Below are 24,170 nucleotides of genomic sequence, written 5' to 3' on the forward strand. Positions count from 1 at the left end.
AAAACTTGTATTTATTTTCTCCTTGAATATTTTTAGAACTTGCCAATAAAGAAACTAGACCTAAAATTTTCTTTTTGGGAAAATTTTTTTTTACTTCTGCTTTACTTTTATTTATGGCTCTGAAATAGTCAGGTTTTATGCTTATTCTTAAATCAGTTTTAATATAGTTTTTCTAGGAATTTGCCTATTTTATAAAAATTATTAATAATATCTACTATTATTTATTTAATGTCTGCAGTGATTATTATGTTCTCCATTTCATTCCAGATAATGGTTATTTGTGCCTTCTCTCTCTTTCAGTAAATATTGATCAATCTCACCAGTTTTAAAGTTTTTAAAATCATCATCTTTTTAAAGAACTAACTTTTGGTCTTGTCGGTATTCTCATTTTTTCTCAGTTTTATTAATTTCTATTCATCTTATTTCTTTCCTTCTACTATAGCTACATAATTTCAGTACTTTGAAATCAGCTGGGAATTGCTTTGTGGCTCAAAATAGAGTAAACTGTTAATATTTTACCTGTCTTTAAGGAATGTATGGTATGCAGTGGTTGGGTGTTGTGTTCTCTCTTTGTCAATTAGACCAAGTCTGTCAATCACATCATTCAAATCTCTTCTGTCTTTACCCATAATTTTGTTGTTGCTTTTGCCACCAGTTACTTTTACAAGGACTGTAGATTTTTCCCTTTCTTCTGGTAGTTCTGTCAATTTTTGCTTTACATAGACACAAGTTTCACATTGTTGTTCCTTCCTGGTCAATGGAATCTTTATCATTATGAAAATTTCCTCTGTCTTCAGCATTTTTCTTCTTGACTTTAGGTTCATTTGGTCTAATGTTAATATGGTTACACCAGCTGTCTTTCAGTTAGAATTTACTTGGTCTATCATTTTCTATCCTTTTACTTTTAACCATTCATTAGTTATATGGTATAGATGCAATTATAAGTTGTTAGCTTTTTAAAACTCATTCTGACACTTTTATCTTTTATTTGGAACATTTATCCACTTATATTTAACGCAGTTGCATATATATATATGTATATATTTTACCATCATATTTTGTACTTTATGTTTGACTCTTGTTTATGACCTTCTCTTCCATTAGTTATTTATATTTTATTCAAGTTTTCTCTACTACTCTTTTGGATTTGTGTTCTGTTTCTATCTTCTGTGACTACCTGGGATATTACAGTGTATTTGTGTTATCTCTCAGAAGCTAAAAATAATACCTGTATCTTTCCCCAAGACAAGAAAAGAAACTAAGAAAAGTTAAACTTCCTATCTACCCACTCCCCAATTTATATGCTATCTCTGTAGTGTGTTCTAATTCAACCTTTTTAAAATAAAGCCCTTAGTAAAGATATTAGTTACATAGCGCTAAGCATTATAACAAATAAATCCAGGGATCTTAGTGATTGTACTATGAAAGTTTATTTCATACTCATATTCCAGTCCCATAGGGGATGTTTCTGATGGGACATTCTTCCATGGAGTCATTCAAGGATCTAGGTTCCTTCCATTCTGTGGCTCCACCCTCCTTTTAGTTTTTGGACCATTCTCCATTAAGCCACCAAATGGGGAAAGAGACTTTGGGAGAAGATATGGTGATTTCCTTACCAGTTTATTCTAGAAGTTACCCATATCACTTTTACTCAAGCACTAACAGCCAAAATGCAGCCACATGCCCATACGTAATTGCACTTAACTCAGATTCCTCATGATGAAATGGAGAGAACAGTGGTAACTACCTGACAGCATTTTATGAGCGTGCAGGTGAGCATATGGATGAGTATCTAGTTAAGCGCTCACCATGTGGCAGGTACTGGGCTAAGCACATAATCTTGTGTAATCTTCACAACTTGCAATTGAGGAGAGTTTATCTCCATCCTCAGAGAAGGCAATCAAGGCTTCAGGTGAAGGGACTCTCCCATCTAGAAAGTGGTCTGTAGCTACTTCTCTCCTATGGCAGTCTCCTCACAGCAGGAGAATCCTTCAAGGCTGAGTACTCCAGGAAGCCTCTTCTGATTCCTCCAGACCTTATGTATTTTCTCCTCTTTTCACATCTCAACTATGCCATTTGTATTTACATGAGCCACCATGCGTGATTCTATTGGTTCTGTGTCAATCAATGTTGTTTCCTCAATTAAATGGTAACTTCGTTGATGACATGTACCATGTTTAATGTCTCATTTATCATCTCCAAAACTGAAAGCACAGAACCCTGCACATAGTAGGGTCTTAATGCCTGTTGTTGATAATGCCTAACACCCTTTTTTAAAAATCCTTTACAATTCTTAACACAGTACTGAGCACATAAAGGCTACTACATAAATTGTGTTGATTGACAGATATGTGTATCTTTAAGGGCAGGATTATAAATGTCAAGGTGGCCACAAATAGAATGGACTAGAAGCCATTAACTAACTGTGTGATTTTGGATTTTAATTCCCTGGGCTTCACCTTTCTAATTTGTGAAATCAGGTATCTGAGCTCAATATCATAAGTTTAACTCTAAGATTCCATAATTTTGTGGCATTTGGGGATGACAAAATTTTTAAGTTCTTACATAATTAATTCATTTAATACTCACAACAAATCTATATGGCAAATAATAATTATCCCAGCTTTATAGATGGAGAAACTAAGCCCAGAGAAGCTGAATAACTTGCCTAAGGTCACACAGTCACCAAGTAGAAGACTAAGGATTCATGCCTGAGTCCCACAGAAAGCAAAGCACACATTCTCCCTACTTCACCACTCAGCCACCTAAAAACTTCTGCCTTAGCAGTAATGGAAGATTTTTATCAAATTTCCTTTAACTGCTTTTCCTCTAAACAGACTGTCTCAAGCTTAACTATGTCAGAGAAAATCCTAAGCCTATTAGATCAGCAATCAGTCTCTGGAAGCCCCTCCTTGCAAGATGCATGTTTGGCTCACTTCAATTTGTCATTCATTAGGCCTGGAGGAATGGAAGGAGAGACATCTTTGACTTTGCAGGAGCCAGAAGAACAAAGTTATTACCCAAACTCAACATAAGCACTTGGGTATCATTTGGGTTTGAGATTTTGGCAAAGGTTCAGAGCTTTCCATTTCCTATGAAGCCATTGCCCATTCCTGTCAGGAGATCAGTAAATTTTGAAAGAGATTCCAGAGCTGACGGATGAGTCACAGACGTCCAGACTCCATACAGCCTTGCTTGCACAAATGAAATGACCAGATAAGGCTTCTTTGTGTTGCATGGACATTTGCCATCAAACATGATATAGGACTGGATTTGTAATGCCAGTGGACGAGAGGACAGAAAATTATAAATGGCCACTTAGAGGAGTGTCCAGAGGATCTCCTGAGACTTCAGTCTGATTATATCTTAAGATACTGTCAAGTGCTGTAGAATCATCAAAGGTGCATCAGGTACAGTGCAGAGCAGTGGGTGAAGATGTGGAATTTGGAATGGGCTGGCCTGGAGTTGAATGCCAACTCTGCCAAATATTCTGGAACTTGACAAGTTACCTCACCTCTCTGAGCCTCCGCTTTCTCATCTACGAAATAGGAATGATATCAGTAGAATGAGCTATTGTACAAATAACAAGAAATAACGTATATGAAGAAGTTAGCACAATCCCCAGCACACAGTAAGTACTCTAGAAGTTGTAGTGTCTTTGACATTAAAATATCAGGTGTGCAAAGGCTTAGAGACCATGTGGTTCACTATCTTTTTGGAGAACCAAGGAAACTGAGGCCCAGACAGATGAAACAAACAGCACTTCACTTAATCAGTCATGCAGAGGCAGGGTGAGAACCTATGTTTCTTGACATAGAAAGTATTTCCCCCTATTGCTTGACTGAGCTACCTGGAGAAAGCTTCTGGAATGTCTTCTTTACCAGTTCATCTGGCCCAAGGTGAGCAGGGAGCAGGAGGGTAAGAAAAGCAGGACAGCCCTGGGTGTCTATGAGTGTTTGGAGGTCTCTATCAGGCTAGGCAGGTCAGACTCTGTGCTTATTATACTCAGCAGGACTTCAGTTTCCAACTTCATACTGTTCATTTGTTATTGCTTGATCCATGTAGAAAGCTGGGCTCTAAAAAAGTCTCAGAGGACATTTTGGAAGAGAAAAAGTCTCTTTCTGGTCGGGCCTTAGCCTTTAGCGGTCTGGCTAGGACCTTCAGGTGCCTGACATTTTCAACCTGGGATAGAGCTGAAAGGCAGGTTGCATTTGCATTGGGAGAAATTGGCTTCCATTGTCAAGGCTTCCCAGAAAACTGGAAACTGAATCAACGTTTCATCTAAGTAGCAGAGAAAATGTCATTGGAATCCAAATCCTAAGATAATAATAATGAAGAAATCTCATGTGTTGGATTTGTTTTCAGACTTTTTCATTACAGCCTGGGGCATCAGCTGAGTAGATGTCCATGGCTAGAAGTACTAGCTCTTTGACCTCAAGTTTCACTGCAAAGAAGGGTACCACTGATAGCCATAAAGAAATTCCGTCTTCTCATAAAAGACCTCTCACGTCAGTACCCCCTTCATCTTACACTCAGTGTCCAGGATGCCCAATAACTATAACAATAGAACTAGGCGGTTTATAAATTTGATCAGTCAAAACATTTTCCCCATGAACTAGAAGAAATGCAGTGACGATCTATATTACAACTTGTATTTTATATTAGATTTAGAGGGTTTTTATTGGTTGTTATATCCCTGTGTGTATATGTTTGTACCACAATGTTCACTTCAAATTGATGCATTATGCATTCAATAAATATGTATTGAAGGCTTACTATATGCCAGGCACTCTTCTATTCCATTTTGTTGCTGTCTTTGTTTTATAGATAATCGTGACCCTAAAATTTCTTCCACACCATTAATTGACAGAGAAATTGAGAATATTAAACTCATTTTAAATAAATGTGGTAGAAGTAAAGTCTGCTGAAAGCTAATATTTCTATTTCTCAAGATATGTTCCTTCAGATGATAAGAACAGTATGTCCGGGGCACCTGGGTGGCTTAGTCAGTTAAGTGGCTGCCTTAGGCTCAGTCCTGATCCTATAGTACCTAGATGGAGCTCTGCGTCAGGCTCCCTGCTCAGCAAGGAGTCTGCTTCTCCTTCTCCCTCAGCCTCTTACTATACTGGCTCACTCTCTGTCTCTCAAATAAATAAATACAATCTTTAAAAAATATAAATAAAGTTATTTTTTTAAAAAAAGAACATTATGTCCAAAGCCTGATCCTTCATAAAGAGGGATTTCTTAAAAAATCTAACTGTTCAAGGGAGCAACTACTAGATTTCTAATGATTAGTCAAAAGGTATTCAGGTCATGATACTGTAATTTCTTCAAAGAAAATCACTTCTCCAAATATCTGAAGCTTCTATGAATTCATTTAGTTTTAAGGGGACTTGACCAACAAAATGAAGTGATAAATAGTTCTTTTTAATGCAACTATAACTTATATACCAAAATATGTATCCACTACTAAAATAACCCCCAAACCACAACATTTTTATGCTCAATTAAATTTAAGTTTTTTTTTTTTTTTTAAAGAAAACTACCAAACATTCTTGACCTTAAAAGAACACTATGGGATAAAAGATACATAGAGGATACTGGTTTATGTGCTTTCAAAAGTATATTAATAGGGACGTCTGGGTGGCTCAGCAGTTGAGCACCTGCCTTTGGCGCAGTGTGTGATCTCCGTCCCGGGATCGAGTCCCACGTTGGGCTCCCTGCATGGAGTCTGCTTCTCCCTCTGCCTACGTTTCTGCCTCTCTCTCTGTGTCACTCATGAATAAATAACTAAAATCTTTAAAAAAATAAAAGTATATTAATAGTTATTAAAATTTTTGAGCACTTATTATGTGCCAGGCACTGTCTGGAATTCCTTGCATCCACTACTTCGTTTGTTTAATCCTCACAAATCACAATGAAATAGATTCTATTCTTACTCCTTTTTAGCAGATGAGGAAAATAAGAGTAGAGAAGATAAGTAACTTGCCCAGGGTCATGGAGCTTATCAAGTGATAAAGCCAGGCAGTCTGTCTCCTGAGCCTGCCCTCCTTAGAAGCCACAATAGAGCAGAGGAACATGGACCTTGAAGATAGAGACTACCTGGGGATAAAATCTAGACTCTACCACTAACAGACTGTGTCACCTTGGGCCACACTATGTATTCAGAATTGCTATGTTGCAGACTGCTTGGCTGGTAGACAACACTATATTGATTAGGAATTATGCCAACTGAGTCACTGTGTGTTGCTGCATATCAGATACCTATAATAACTCATCAATAAGGCCAGGGATGTTCTGGTAAATGTTTAATTCAGGCCCTGCAAAGGAAAAGATTTTCCTGATTGATAATGTTTGCTGATTTCCGTGGTGTAAATTCTACTCCCATGGCTGATTTCAGTGTGCTGTAACTAAATACTGATTTGGAAAGATATGCACTTAATCAGCTTTTCCAAGCTGACCTAGCTGGCTCCAGCACACCACCAAGGAGACTCATTCTCATATTCAGCAAGTGAGTATCTTGAGTGGATAGTTCAGGTCTTGAGGGCTAGATAGAACATCTGGACATCAGTCAAGTTACTCTGTGATTGTGATCCAATTTACTTATAAACTGACTAGGATATTCATCACAATGTTGCTCAAAATAGCAACAAAGCAAAACAAAACCCTTAGACACAATTTAGTCACACAAAGTATGGGATTAGGAGGTACTACATACAATGCAATGTAGAAGTGCTTAAAATATTCATGAGAGTGTTGTCAAATTTAGATCAATGCATACAGTTATATTTCTGATGCAATTGAGGGAAATACTATTATGGATACATTCAACAGCTGGAATGTTGTATTGGATGGCCACCTGAAATAGGAATAGAAAGGTACAACAAGGGATGCCTACATGGCTCAGTGGTTGAGCCTCTCTGCCTTTGGCTTAGTCATGATCTTGGGGTCCAGGCATCAAGTCCCAAATTGGGCTCCCTACAGGGAGGCTGCTTCTCCCTCTGCCTGTGTTTCTGCCTCTGTGTGTCTCTCGTGAATAAATAAATAAAATATTTAAAAAGGGTGGGGGGGGGGGATGCCTGGGTAGCTCAGCAGTTAAGCATCTGCCCTTGGCTCAGGGCATGAGCCCGGGGTCCTAGGATCGAGTCCCACATCGAGCTTTCTGCATGGAGCCTGCTTCTCCCTCTGCCTACATCTCTGCCTCTCTTTCTCTCTCTGTGTCTCTCATGGATACATACATAAAATCTTTAAATAATAAAATAAAATAAATAAAAATAAATTTAAAAATAGGTACAATTTTAGGTAGGAGGTAGGAGGAGTAGCATAATGCCAAACTGATGCCAAAGAAAGACTTAGAGTTCACTGTAAAATATGAAAACTTGGTCTGTTGGCAATATAAAAGAATGTTGTAATGGCAATTGATATTGTTAAGTACTTTCAAAGTGATGAAGGCTGACCAATTCCCTTCATCATTAATGCAAAGCTCTTAGCACAGTGCCTGGTACATAATAACTGTTTGACATACATTGGCTGTGATTATTATTGTAAAAAACAACAGCATCCCATATGATCTAATGGTCATTAGATATATTTTATAGAAGATATATTAACATGAAAAGAAATTCACAATGCATTTTAAGATAAAAAATAAATTTTATTCTATTTTTATAAAATATGCATGCCCAGTTTTGGTAAAAGAAAAATATCCAAACTATCTAATGTGGTTTTTTATGGATGGCATGATATTGGGTAATTTAAATTTCTTTGTTGTGTTTATGAAGCTATCCAAGTTTTTCTACAATGAATATGTATCATTTTTATTATTCAAAACAATTTTTTAAATTAAATACAAACACCTATATAAATATTTCCTTATTTTCCTGGAAGGAGATTCATGACCTGTTTATATGGTTCAACACCAGACAGCTAGCAAGCCTTGTCTTTGTTAATTTTGTTGAAAAAGAGAGACTGAATTATATTTTAAATGTTGTACTACCCCATGAACCTGGATGACTAAAATCCACAGCAGGCCCAGAGAATGGGAAATGAAGCTAGAAAAAAAAATAAAGAACACATCAAGAGTAACCTCATATCTTTTTTCCTTTCTTTAAACTTTAAACTATATCTTTATATTTAAAGTAGATTTCTTTAGACCACACATAATTGCTCATTTATCCAGTATGTCAATCTCTGTCTTTCATTTGGAATGTTAAGAGCATTTTCATTTAATAAAATTATTAGTATGTTTAGGTATAAATATATTATCTTGCTATTTCATTTCTGTTTGTCCTATTTGTTCTTTGTACCTTTTTACTTTTTCTACCTTCTTTTGCACTGAATAGTTTAATAATCTATTTTGTGTCCGCTATTGGCTGATTAGCTATACCTCTTTTTCTATTTTTTTATTTTAGTGGTTGCTCTAGGATTTACAATACACATTTTAACTTACCAATGTAATTTATTCTTCATTAAAGCTGGAAGCAAACACCTCATCACTTTTGTAGCATAGGTAGTATATAAGTCAACTAAAATTAAGGAGTAAGACATGTAAGACAGTAAGACATGTAACAGTAAGACAATTAAAAATACAATCATGAATCTGATATAGATTGTAGGAGTACCTATATTGTCTGTGAGTAGATTTTATGCACAGTTTGAGTTTTCCTCCTTTGCCTCTTTCTACAGGGTTCTAAAGATGCAGCACAATGTAATAGAAAGAGCATGTGCTTTGGAATTAGGATATCTAAAGTTAGATACTCTGTGTTACCACTTTGTTTTGTGACTTTAGATTACTTAAAATCCTGAGCCTCATTTATAAAAAGGACATAATAATATTTATTCTTCAGGGGCTTTATGAAAATAAAATGGTATTATGTATGTAAGCATTTTGGGAAGGGAGAACACATACTTAGTGAATGACAGTAGTTTTCAAATAGCAAGATAGGTACATCCTCATTTCATAATTTTTAAATAACTTCTTTTAATCAAACTTATCTTGGAGTCATAATGAATTTTTATTTTTCTGCAGCTCAACCCTATCACCTCCCTGCCCCCTGCCAAAAAAAAAAAAAAAAAAAAAAAAAAAAGGCAGGCTTTTTTTTTTTTTTTTTTCACATCTATTTATTTTATTTTTTTTTTAATTAACTTTTATTGGTGTTCAATTTACCAACATACAGAAAAACACCCAGTGCTCATCCCGTCAAGTGTCCACCTCAGTGCCCGTCACCCATTCCCCTCCAACACCCGCCCTCCTCCCCTTCCACCACCCCTAGTTCGTTTCCCCGAGTTAGGAGTCTTTATGTTCTGTCTCCCTTCCTGGCTTTAAATCTTGGCTCTCACACTTACTATATGAAGCTCGGTAAATGACAAACTTTCAAATTTTTGCTTCCTTCTCCATAAAATGGAGATTATTTTGTCATAACTTTTTCAAAAAAGCAAGTGTTAGATTGACTAGGACTCTCTTTTATAAATAATCCTACCACCAATAGTATGTTACTATCCAAATGTATAGTAATAATTGCTAATAATGCTTTTAATAAAGATGATAGTGATAATAAATACTGGAGTTTTTTTTACCACGAATTTATCCAAAACATATGACATGGGTTCTTTTCCCAGTGAACTTGCAGTCTAGCTGGAGGGAGATGGATGACAATTCATGAGATCATGTTAAGCATAATGGGTAGTGTGTCATCACCAAATGAGTAGTGGAAACACCAATGCTAAAACATTTCAGGGAAAGGAGAGTTCATGGACCCAAAAGATAAGAAAAGACTTGCATCTTAGGGAAGGGGAACATGAGTAATCATAAAAATGGGGAGGAGTCATATGAGTGTGGGGGGGAGGGGAAGGCCAGATGGAGGACATGAGACACACCAAAGGGTCAGGATGAGAAACACAAAGGCTGATGTGCTTACACCCAAAACAGAATATCCACTGTGAAATGGTTTTGTGGTGGTAACTAGAGCCAGACAGGGATACCAAGGTCTTGAATTTATCTGTGAGGAATCTAAACATTTTTCTGTAAGCCAAATGCATTAGGAAGGGAGTAGGCTGGAGTGGTATTGGGACTATATATGGAAAGAGGTCTTAAATTTAGTCAGACCCTATATTTGCTATTCTGTCAAACTAACATCTAGCGATCTACAAACATACTTTTCTAAATGTAGAAATTTGTCAAGAATATTGCAAAACAATTTTATATAACCCTATTTATCTGGAATAGTCAACTAGTTTCAAAACTAAGTGTGCATATTTTATATAAAATAAGACAAGAGAATGTTTATGCAGAAAACAATATTTGTTCCACTTCATGGAAACCTTATGTAAGGGCCACACACTCTTTCGAGTTAGAATATGGAAGCTGAGGAAACTTTACAGGCTGCTCTCTGTAAATGATCCACTTTGGAAGCAGATTACTTTAGGACAGGATTTGAACTTGATTTAAAAGACAATGTGCAGACTTTCTTTTCGACTTTTTCCTTTCCACAGCTTTTTTGTCCATTCTTTATTGACTAGTTTTTTCTTCATAAGGGAAAATGTGGGTAGCAAAGTTTTGCAGGTGAAGTAAAAGTTATTTTTAGCCTTTTTTTTTTTATATATAAGCTACTGTGGGAAATTGCATTTCATTTACCATATGTCATAATGGCTCTAGATAGAATGAAAAACGGTTAGACCTGAGCAATTGGAAGATCCAGGCCAGTAATACACATTTTGTCGATTCAAAAAAACTCTAGGATAGTACTCACTAGAATAACTATTTTACTTAGGCTATAACTAGTTCAGTTAACTTGGCAGGCTTGGATTCAGTTGAAATCCAATTCGGTTTTAAAAACACTCAGGCTGGCTGATGGAATTAACTAATTATTTGACTAAATTGACTCACAGTGTGAAATGACTAGTCAGTTTAATCAAAAATGTTCCTACTAGTTGTGCATGTTGATGTAAAAGTAGACATTTCAACATTCTCTCCCGGCTATTCTTTATTCAACAAAATGACAAATGTACAGAGTTTTATTAAGTATAACATGAATAGCAGATTATGCAAAATGGTCCAGAAAGCCAGCAGTTTTTGCCCTGGGATTAGCAGTCAGCAATCTCACAGAGTTTGGATCCTCTATGTGCTGGATTCCTGCTTAAACTCACATCCCATTCTCAGCTTTCCTTACTATCCCTATGATACTTCTGTTCATTCTCTGGACAAATAAAATGTTTTGAGGATCTGTTCTGTTCTTTATACACTGTTATACTTTACTCTTTATGCATACAAAAATTACATTTTCTATTTGAGCGGAAAAAACAGATCAAATCATCTATAACATGTTCTAACAATGGACCAAAACATTTTCTGCCTGGGATGTGTAATTGCCAAATTGCGTGTCACAGGAAGAAAGACAAGTAGGGAAGAAAGAAGGGAGAGATGGAGGGAGAATGGAAGGAAGGAAGGAAAAAGAAAATTCATTGCATATTAGAGAAAAAATATTAAATGGAGTCAACATATAAAATGGGTAAGTAATTGAACCAAATTAAAGTATGGAATCAACTACCTTCTAACTCTAAGAACCTCTCGGTCTTTAAAACAAAATCATTCCTTAGCACAATTCATCCTTTTTGCCAATATTTTATTAAGATGCAGTGGTGCTTCTTTTTAAAGAAAAGGACAGATTTTAAAGATACAGCATATATTCAACAGCATGCAGGACTCTGGAAATTGGAGTTCTGAGTGCTGAGCCTGAATGTTACTGTCTTTTGGGAAATGGGTTCAGTAGATAAGTCCTCCTTATTGTGGAGAAAGAAAAGTTGAACAGTTTGAACACTTCTTAGCAGTGAAACCTCACTCTGAAGAGCCTTTGAGGTGAGTGAAATGAATCAGAAACATATGGATTACATTTTGCTTCAAGTGCCTCAGGGCTCAGAGTGTTTGGCTAAGTACATTTTAGGTTTTTCCCATTACAGAATTGAAAAAAATACTATTGCCTGAAGCACTTTCCCAAGCCCAACTTGTACTAGGATTCAGCTGAAGGAACGTCCTGCCCCTCTTCCATTAGAAATGCAAATGAGCCCAAAGCTTGAGTTTTTTCAGAATGCTCTCCGGGAATGCAAGCCTGATCTATAGGAGGCATCTGCATAGATGGCATTATTTATGAGGGAAAAAAGGGAAGGGCGGGGAGAAAGAGAAGGAAAAGGAAAAGAAAAGAAAAGGGAAAAGAAAAAAAAAAAAAGACCTCAGATCCTCCCAAAGAGGGGTGAGTAGTACTTTTGCTAAAATGGATATAAACATATATATTACCTTCCTACTGCAAGGGCAGTAATCTTTTGGTAGTAGATTTCACTTGATTCACCTAAGATTCAAATAATAAAGGTTAAAATGATGCCAGATATTTATTTTATATGGATAATCTTATTTCAACAAATTTTGTGATCCCATCTCTAAATTCTGTTTTAATTTTCTGGGATAGAGTATGGATATTTAGTGTCCAACAGAGAACATGTGCACCAGGAAATGTGTTTCAAGACTGGAGTAGTATTCTTTCTGTAATTGAAAGAACAAAAAACCTGAAAACAGCCCAAATGTTCCTTAAACAGCAATATGGAAAAATAAACTACTCTATTGCCACACAATGGAAATTCTCTACAGCTGTACAATAGACTATGGACAAAAGCTTTGAACACATAAACATGGCAACATCTTAGAAGCACATGGAGGGGACACTCCCACTGGAGCAGCCACTCCTCTTGACGCTGAAGACCAGATGTGGCTGCCATTGCTGCCACCTCCCATTGTCAACACAGATGTTTGCTGTCCCTGGGGGTGATGGTATCTGACTGGCACACCTGGCCACTGCTTCCAAGACAGCCTGGTATAGCAAGTATCTGTTACTTTCTAATTCTTTAGTGGTACGTAGATTAAGGTCTAAATCATCAGGTAGGAAATTTCTAAAATAGAGGAAGAGAGATTGGATAGGCAGCTGAAAAAAATAGGAAACATTATTATAAACCTCACGAAAAAAATATTAGATACAAGAAGCAGGAGTGAATCAAGAAACCAAATTCATAACTCTTTATTAAGTCTAAATAAGCTGTACTTAGTAAAATTTAAAAACGCTAACAATAATCTAGAGTTTAACTCCCAGATAGTATCTAATGGGAGATGAAGACATAGGGAATTAAACATATGCTAAGCTTTTTGTTCACTGATTTGGAGAATAATATAGATAATAATTAACTCTAGGCATTCACAGAAAAATATGTTTAAATAATTACACTAAAAATATAAGGACGGGGGAGAGGGATGAATAGGTGGAACACAGAGGATTTTTAGTGCAGTGAAAATAGTATAATACTAAAATGATGGATACATGTCATTATACATGTGTCGAAACCTATAGCATGTACAGCACCAAGTGTAAACTGTCATGTGTCATGGACTTTGAGTGATAATGATGTGTCAGTGTAGGTTCATCAGTTATAACAAATGTATCACTCTAGCAGGGGATATTGATAGTGAGGGAGGCTATGTATGTGTAGGGGGGACAGGGGACATATGGGAAATCTCTGCATCTTCCTAAGTTTTCTGTGACCTTGCAACTGTTCTAAAATAAAAAGTCTTCTAAAAATTGTAAGGGTAAAGTCTTGGGCAGTAATAATTGGAGTGGACTGCAAGAAGGATTTCAGAGGTACTGGTAATGTTATTTATGGGATTATATCAGTGTGAAAATATAGCATGCTGTACATTTGTGACATATGCACTTTTCATATCTATATTATACTTCAATAAAAAGCTTTTCAGATTTTATGGGTTCATCCTAAAAAAAACTTTTTTGGAAAGTATAGAAAGACATAGAGTAAATAGTAGGTCTCCCTCATACTTCACACCCACAATCTCCTGATTCCTACCTAGAAGCAATACTGTAATAATTTCTTCTAAATCCTTCCAGAGATATTTTAGGATTATATATTGATGTTTATGTGTGTTTACATTTATGAAAAAATGTATAGACATATATATTTACATATATATGCACACATATATGTTCATGTATATTCCCCCTTTATTACATAATCAGTATGCCAGTACACTATCCATATTGTTCTGCATCTTGCTGATTATGTTGTCTCTTCCTTTTCAAGGGCTACACAGAAATCAGGGGTTCTATTGTATAATTACTACACCACAGTTTATTTAGTCTATGGCTACTCAAAGTAGTGCAGCAAAAAATATCTGTTTAAGGATTTCATTGCATAATACATGTATGAATGTATTTTATATAAATTATACATGAAGGTATGAATATATATACATGAACATATGGAATTTCTAGGACAAATGGCATATGCCTTTCTAATTTTGATAGATATCACTGAATTGCTCTCTGAAAAGACTGTACCCTTTATGTTCCACCAATAGTGAATGAAAGTACTATTCCTCCTTGTCTTTACCAGCACAATATGTTAACAAACTTTTTTAATATGGATAGTCTGATAGGTGAAAAGTGCCACTTGTTCATTTTAATTTGCATTTCTCTAGTCAGCTGATTTATTTATTAGGATTCCTTTCATATGTTTAATATCCATTTGTATTCATTTTTCTGTATGTTCTTGTTTTGCTCATTTTTATAGCGAGTTGACATTTCTTTATTATTTCTATTGTGGCAAAATATACATAATATAACATTTACCATTTTAACTATTTTTAAGTGTACAATTCAGTGATATTGTAATTTCACATTGTTATGGAACCAGTGGCACTACCCAGCTTCAGAACTCTGTCCTCATCTTAAATTAAAACTGTACCTGCTTTAGTTATTCCTTATTAGTTTTATGAGCTCTTAATGTGATTTTTTAAAAAGATTTTATTTATTCATGGGAGACAGAGAGAGGCGGAGACATAAGCAGAGAGAGAAGCAGGCTCCTCGCAGGGAGCCCAATGTGGGACTCGATCCCAGGACCCTGGGATTACACTCTGAGCCGAAGGTAGATGCTCAACCACTGAGCCACATAGGTGTCCCTGAGCTCTTAATGTATTAATGTAATTCATGATTTTGTTACTTAAATCCTGACAGTAATCCTGTGAAATAGGCAATCCTTTTATGATTCACTCTAGTTGGACTTTACCCTCAGCACTCAACTAAAACTGCTCTTGCCGTGGTTATCAATGACCTACATATTGCTAAATCCAATCATCCATTGCAGTTTTCATCTTATTTGCCATATCAGCAGAATTTGATAAAATTTATAATTTCTTTTTTGGATCCTTTCTTATAGTGCAACTTTTTCCATCTCAGTCTCCTTTGTCAACTCTTCTTCAAGTTTCCTAAACTTTGGAGAGATCCAAGTCTCTGTACTTGCATTACTTTTCTTCTTTTTCTATACTCCTTTGATGATTTCTTCCAGCCTTACAGCTTTAAATAGTATCTATATGCTAAGGACTACCAAATTCATAACTCTAGCCCAGATCCCTCCCCTGAACTCCACACTTGTGTAACACTTGTGTTTTTAACTGCCTCTTCAATGTTTTCACATAAATATGTAATAAATATATCAAGACTAACAATTTCAAAATTTATTTCCTGGATTACATCTTCTAGTAATAGTAAAACAATTTGGTTGTACTGTCCCTCTTATGAAAGGCAACTATAAAATATGGGAAAATATTTTAAAACACACTTGAAAACAAATGAAGAAAGAAACTGTAGAGAGATTGATCCTTAAAGATAGGAATTATACATGGCAATGTGTGCATTCTTGTGGCATTTGCCTGAAGGCACTCACTGAATAACATGAGGCAGAGCTAGAGAAAATCATAGATTTATGGAATTGAGGTGTCAGAAGGCAGGCACATGAGCTGGCAGAGTTACCTGAAAATAAAAGAAGGGGAGTAATACCAGAGATGAGGGAGCTACAGAGGGGTCAGACCCCAAAATTATGAATATGACTCTTTAAACTATTGAGTAATCATTGAATTGTGTATGTTCTGGAGATATCCCAGAAGTCATCCAGAAATGGCATATGGAAAGTTCAAAGAACTGAGAGGGAATCTCAGCTGCTTCCCACTGCAAGAAAGACAGAGTTTTGAGTTTTGTCAATATTCTTCATGGTTAGATAATGGACTCAAGAGTCTCTACAACATATTTCATAATGTCTAGCATTTAGTAAAAAATTACTAGATAGATGAAGAAACAGAAAAGAGATCTAACTCAAGAAAAAAAACTATCAATAGAAATGACCCAAAGATTTTTCAGATGTTAGAATCGGCAGATAATAACCTTAAAGCTGCTTTGTATACAGTGTAAGGAATTAAAGGAATAATGAATAATGATGAAAAATCTGGCAAAGTAATGAAAACTATTAAAAAGAATACAATAAGTGAAATAAAAATTTTATGAGTTTAGAAGCATATTGTAGATGGCAGAAAAAGAGCCAGTGAACCTGATGATGGATCAATAGAAATTAACCAACTTTAAAAATGGAGGAAAAATATGTAAGTATTATGCTCATCAACCTATGAGAATATTTTAAGCAGTTTACTATACTTACAAACTGAGTTCCCAAAGTGAAATAGAGAATAGTGCAGAAAAAACAATTTTTGGAAGAAACAATAGCAGAAAATTTCCAAAATGTGGTGAAAAATACTAAATTTTCAGATCCAATAAGCTTAGTAAACCTCATGATAAACACTATACCCAAACACATTATAGGAAAACTGCTGAAAGACAAAGAAAAATATTGAAGTCAGGAATAATTAAACAATACATTACAAATGACAAACTGATTTTAAATAAAAAATAAGACAAAGAAGATGATGGGATAATATTTTTAAGAAAAGGGCTATCAATTCAAATTTTTATATTCAGCAAAGCTACTCTTTGCAATGAACACAACAGAAATACACTTTTAGAGTAATGAAAACTGAATTTGTTGTCAGCAGCTTTGCCACTATAGGAAATGTTAACGAAAATTCTTCTAAATGGAGAGAAATGACACCTGATGGATAATGGGTAGAAAGGAAGAACATCATAAATGATAGACATGAGAGTAAATATATAAATATAAATATGGAGTAATTACATACCTATATATATGGTGTTTTTATTTTTAAGAGATATATGACAATTTAAAAGAAACAGCTATTTAAAACAAAAATTATGATACTATATAACGAAATTCACAATAAATATAGATGTTTTATATATTATAGCAATAATGCAAAGGATGGGGGATAAATGAAACTACACTATTGCAAAATTTATATATTTCATGTGAGGTAGTACATTATAAACTCTAACACTTTCCTAAATTAAAGATACATATTATGTTTCCTGAAGGAACTATTAAAAATAATGCAAAAAGGTATAGTTGAAATTTTAATAGAAGAATTAAAATGGAATACTAATACAATTCTATTAATCTAAACAAAGACAGAAAAAGAGAAGAAACAAAATTAGATAGAACAAATGAAAAATACATGACAAAATGGTAGACCTAAATCTAACTATATTGATAATTATATTACAGGTAAATTGGTAAAACACTACGATTAAGAAGCAACACTACGATTGTTGCATTGTTTTTTTTAAAAGCAGGACCTAGTTGTATGATGTCTACAAATGATACACTTTAGGTACGAAGATACATATGATTTGAGAGTGAAAAGAAAGAAAAAGACATAACTTGCAACAAAATAGACTTCAAGATAAGGGGCATTATTAATGATAAAGAGGAACATTTTACAATAATAAAATGATTAGCTTATTAAGATGACATAACAATTATGAATATACTGTAGTGACAAATATACACTTTGGTGCTTCAAAACATATGAAGCAAAAAGTGACAAAAGTAAAAGGACAAATAGATTAATGCTCAATCACAATCATAATTAGAGATTCTCTCAGCAATTGAGAGAACAAGGGAAAAAACCCAGTTATTAGTATATAAAAGATCTTTACAACAGAATTAAACACATTGACATCATTGATATTTATATAGTAACTACATTCAACAACTATAGAATACATTATTTTTTCAAATGTACACTCAACATTCATCAAAAAAGACAATATGCTAAGACATAAATAATATTTCAAAAGATTTCCAAAGTATGTCATGTGATCACAGAGGAATTAAATTAGAAATCAACAATAAGATGTTGAGAAAAGCCCCCAAATATTTGCAAATTAAACAATATAGTTTTAAATATTGCATGAGTCAAAGAAGAAAATAAAAATGAAAGTTAGAAAATATTTTGAAGTTAATGTTCATAAAAATACAACATGCAAAATTTGTGAGATGCAGTTAAAACAGTGATTGGAGGGTAATCTAGAGCTTTAAATGTTTATATATTTTTAAAGTGTTTAAAATCAGTGATCTGAGTTTACACTTTAATAAGCTACAAAAATAAAAGCAAATTAAACCCAATAGAGTAGAATGAAGGAAATAATGAAGAGCAGAGATTAATGAATTGATAAACAGAGAAAAGATTTGAAGTCAGTTGTGTTTCTGTATAGTAGCAACAAATTAGCATTATTCATTTAGAATATCTTCAAAAATAACATATTCAAGAATATTTTTGTTTATGTAAGACTAATATCCTGAAGACTACAGAACACAGCAGAGAGAAATTATGGAAGATCAAAATTAGTGGTGAGATAGTTATGCCATGTTTATCGATCAGAAGACTCAATATTGTAAAAATGTCCATTCTCCCCTCTCCGTATTGATCTACATAGATATAAGAATTCCAGGCATAATTCCACCAGGCTTTCTTATAGGAATTAAGAAGCTAATCTTAAAATTTATATGACAATGAAAAGAACAGAGATTAGTCAAAGTAAAGGAAGACCTGACCTCAAGACATTTTATAAAGCTACAGTAATCGAGACAATGTGATGTTTAAGTATAGATTAGCAAATAGGTCTATTAAAAAAAGAGAGAATCCAGGGATCCCTGGGTGGCGCAGCGGTTTGGCGCCTGCCTTTGGCCCAGGGCGCGATCCTGGAGACCCGGGATCGAATCCCACGTCGGGCTCCCTGCATGGAGCCTGCTTCTCCCTCTGCCTGTGTCTCTGCCTTGTCTCTGCCTCTCTCTGTATGACTATCATAAATAAATAATAATAAAAAAAATTAAAAAAAAAAAAGAGAGAATCCTAAACATTTTCTCATATCAAACACAAAGATCCATTTGAGAAAGATTATTAGCCAAAATAGAAAAGCTAAAAACTATGAAGACTTAGACTAAATTATGGGAGAATATGTTTGTTACTTAGGATTAGTCAAAGATTCCTTAGAAAAGGTGAGAAAGGAAGTTTACCATAAAACAAACAGAAAGATAAATTAGACCTCATCAGAATTTAAAACATTTGATAATCATGAAGTAATATTAAGAAAATTAGTAAATAAGCCAGAGATTGAGAAAATACTTGTAAAAATATATATGATAAAAAGAACTCTATAATCAAAAGACAAACTAATTCAAGTATGTAAAAGACTTGATTAGACAATACACTAAAGACAATATAGGAATGGTAAAACACACAAAAAAGTGATTAACACCATTAATCATTAAGAAAACGCAAATCCACATGACTTAAGCATTTCAGACCATTAACATGGCAAAACATGGCAAGGTTAAAAAGATTGTCACTCTTCTTGTTGAGAATATAAATTGATATGCCACTTTAAAAAAATCTGATAATTTCTTATAAAAGTAAACATATGTGACCTTGACCTGGCAATTCCTCTCCTAATACTTACCTAAGAACCAAAAGTCTCCTAGAGACTTGTGGAAGAATGTTTACAGCATCTTCATTTATTATAGCTCCAAACTAGAAACAGCCCCATTTTTCGTAGGCCGAATAATGATATACCAAGTGTGATATGTTTACACAGTGAAACACTACAGAGCAATAAAATGTGGTATATTCATATCATGGAATACTATTTAGCAATAAAATGGAACAAATTAATGATTGATGTAACAGCATGGATGATTCTCAAAAGCATTATGCTGAATGAAAGAAGCCTTGCACAAAAGAGTACATAGTGTATGAATCTCACAGATATCATGCTGAGCAAATGAAGCCAGACAAAAAAAGAGAGACACAAATGATTCCATTCATGCAAGCAAAATAAATCTATTCTGGAAAAAAAAATGCAGAGAAATGGTTGCCTGTGGTAACTGAGAAGGGACAGGGGGACTCTTGGGTGATGGAAATGTTTCATGTCTTGACAGGAATGTAGTTTAACAGGTGTGTTCTTTTGTCACATCTCATCAAGTTGTAGAGTTTAGATTTATGCATTTGAGTGTATGTAAATTTTAGATTAAGAAAAAACTGTAAACTAATAATTGAACTCAAATTAGTAGATTTCCTTTTTCACTGCCTTTTGTGTATTTCAGGCTTCAGCAAATGAGGAAATATGTAAAGGATGAAGAAAGTCAGGTTTCTCACTGTTTGGGAAAGGAGTTACAATAAAAGGAGGGAAAGGCAAGAACGTACCCAGTGCTTCTGGATGGAATTGGAGATACCAGTATGAACTCATGGATATTAAGGTAGGTAGGCAGACGAATAGATGGAGAGATGAAGAGAGAAGGAGAAAGATTTTATATATGCCATATGAAACATATGGTATATAGACACATTGGTACTTATGTGTGTATACACACATGTATATACAGTTAATGTTTGTATATCATACACACACATATCTATATGCCATAGCTATGTGATCCATATTATCAGGCATTGTTTGCTGCAGGGCTCAGAAGCAATGACATGCCCATAGGAATAAATAGGAATAAAGGTACCTAGGGTCCAGATCGTGGTTTATGCCTGGACTATATCCATATGGCTTATCCCCTTAAACCCTTCAAGTATTTTCTTAAATGTCGTCTCAGTGATGCCTAGGCTAATCTATTTGATTTAAAATTACAACCCTTCACCCAATCTGTACCCATCAGCCATTTTTGCTTTTTGTCCCTGGTGCTTATATCACTTTCTATCATGCTATATAGTTAATTATTTATATATTTTCTCTCTCCCTGCTAGGGAGTGAGTTTTTGGAGGGCAGAGATTTTTGATTCATTGATGATTTGTCAGCCCTTAGAACAGGGTCTGGTGCATAATAGGTACTCAGTATAAGTATTTGTTGAATAAATGAGTGACTGACATTGTTATAGATAAGGAAACTGAGGTTTGAATTCATGGCAAGTAAGTGACACAGGTGGGGTGTATACCCATCTCCTGAACTCCAAAATTCATTTCACAAAATGCCTTTATAATGTGAAAGATTGTGATGTGGGACCAAACCTGACTCCAGAACCTAAGCACTACACCCTCTATGACAGTGAAGATAAATTTTGCTGGCTTCCTAGATGGGCCCAGGCTAAGTCAAGGCCAGTGCAGTGATTATACTCAAGGTCCCTTTGTCTGGAATGCCCATCAGACCAGGCCTTTGAAGTAGGTATGGTGGTGCCTACCAAGTGAGCCCACCCTGGGGACAATGCTTTTCTCAGCTCCAGAATTTCCTGGGGCCTCAGGTCACATGTATCCTGTCTCTTTATTCTCACTCTCACCCAATAGCCTTGTAAGAGTATGCATGTAAATTCCTAAGAATTTGTCTATCTAGGGGGAAAAGGAATTGAAAATAAGAAAGATGTCACATTTAGAGAGTTATCTGTCAAGAGAAACAAAAATTAACATCAGAAGAAGCAGCTATTAGAGGCTAAAGGGTAACTGTTCAAGAGAAAGAAAAGACTGGGTTTCTCCTTAGTAGAACCACAAAGCTAAAGTCAACAATAAGCAGCTAAACCAACAAAACAGGGAAAGCTATGTCTGGAAATTTTGGTTCAGAGCAATTGGAGGCTGGAAGAGGAAAAAGAGAATATGACCATTTAAGCATCATTCAAGTTTGTGGAATTGCGAATACAGATCTAAAGGTGCAGTTACCTTAGGTTTGGTTCCTCAGCCTGTTGGGTTCTGAAGGGGCTGCTAATTACATGATTTACCCCTTTGGTCATAGGGAAAAAACCATATTATTCTTGCCTGGTTGATCTTAATACCTAGAATCCTTGGTCGTGGTGATTGGCTGAGAAATGATCTTATGCCTACATAGGCAGGATTTTTTTTTTCCAGATTTCATGTAGAAACTGAGATAAGGGGATCCCTGGGTGGCGCAGCGGTTTGACGCCTGCCTTTGGCCCAGGGCGCGATCCTGGAGACCCGGGATCGAATCCCACATCGGGCTCCCTGCATGGAGCCTGCTTCTCCCTCTGCCTATGTCTCTGCTTCTCTCTCTCTCTGTGTGACTATCATGAATAAATAAATAAAATCTTTAAAAAAAAAAAAAAAAGAAACTGAGATAAGCCCTCACTTTCTCCTGGGTTTTCTAAGGTGGAATGGTAGAAACTTGACCTTGTTAGTGTCCCTGCTTCACTTCTCATGCCAATAGAAAAGTCCATGGACAGGAAAAAACAAATGAAGCCAAAACCCAGTACTAACAAGACAGAGGGAATAAGAGAAGCATGGTTAGCACTGTCTGAATTCCTGGTAGCCTTCATAACTAATCCTATTCCTGGACTTTCCAGTTGTTTGAGTTGTTTCTAGCTACTTCCAGCAAAGAGAGTCCTGGCCAACAAACACACCCCTCAAAAATCTCATTTGTCTTTTTGTCAAATGTTTCATGATACCATTCTAAGCAGTGTAAAGAGGGGAAAACTGCCATGAAGCCAGTACTCTGAAAGTTGAAAATATAAAGCATGCAGTAATGGCTATTTGGATTCTAACAGTCCCTCATTGTGCTTTAGTAAAAATCAGATGGGCTCACAGGGATCTAAGCAGCATTGATGAGGGGGACATTTTGATGAGACCAAGTTCAAGAGGGACTTATGTAACAATAGGATGGACTGTGAGGAAAGCACTCAGAAGATCATATAAGAGCTAGATTTGGGCCAGTCTCAACATCAAGGGAGATCCAATATAGGAGTGAGACAAATGGACAGAAGCATAAATAGTGGATGAATCTGTGAGTCAGAAGAGATAGGAGAATTGTGGTTCCAGGCAATTAATCAACGGGAGGGAGAGATAGTGTTAGCCAGAGGCTGGAAGTGTGAGAGGTGGTGCCAAGATCCAATTGGCCAGAATTCAGCAGAGTGCCAAATAGGCTGTAGTTCTTTGGAGATTTGTTTTGCCTTTTCTGTGTGGACAAGACACTAGCCAAGTAGTCAAATTTCATTGTGAGAACTGAGAGCTTAGAATTCATAGAGGGCTCTGAGTCTTCACTGTAGGGGGTGAACCAATGATGAGTATGCACAATCATCGAAAGGGTCAAAGCATGAGCCAGAAACTGAAGTTGGACATTCGTATCCAACGGCTTGTGAAAAATCTAGAACTGGAAATGAGAGACCAAGCAAAGTGGTCCAAAGCTAAAGAACCAAAGGAACAGAGCATGAGGCAAGAGAAGGGATGAGAACAAAGTGAATGCTTCTAAAAATTTTTCCCAAAGGAGATTGAGGTTCACCCAGCATGTTTTTATTAAAGGACTGCTAGGTGAGATGTGGGTAGGTCAGCCTGTTTTAAAAGTGTAAGGGCTGGTGGACATCAAAGGATAAGGAGATCGAAGGTAGATGTCAATGATGCAGAATGAGCAAACAGTGAGGCTCTGGGAAAGGCAGCATATCAGTAGGTATGCCGGATGCCTGGCTTCTTCCCTGGACAGTATTGGGGTGGAATAGTGACATTATTTACTGGATTCTGAGTCGGGGTCCCAACAATGGCAGAGTCCTGCTCTGCCATCCACCCCGTTCGCTCCAATAGAAGAGCATAGTATAATCTGCACGAGCAGACTGCTTGAGTTCAAAGGCAAGGTTTGCTATTAACTACCTCTGTGACCTTTAACAGGCTATGTATTACCCTAGTCTTCGTTTTCCTCATCTGTATAAAGGAGAATGTTTTGGTACCACCACATAAGATTATTAAAATAGTAACATTAATAAATACACATGAAGCACTCAGCACTGTCCCTAGCAAGTATTAAGCGCTCAGTGTTAGCAATTAATACTGTCTCTCAAGAGAGAAATACAGGGGAACAGTAAGCATATAGGAAACAAAGGACCACTTTGCTGTTAGCTTTCAAGAGTGCCTAAGAAGCCCAATGCAGAGCTCTTTAAAAAAAAAA

Source organism: Vulpes lagopus, chromosome 2 (genome assembly GCF_018345385.1).
Source record: "Vulpes lagopus strain Blue_001 chromosome 2, ASM1834538v1, whole genome shotgun sequence".
In the NCBI taxonomy this organism is placed as follows: domain Eukaryota; kingdom Metazoa; phylum Chordata; class Mammalia; order Carnivora; family Canidae; genus Vulpes; species Vulpes lagopus.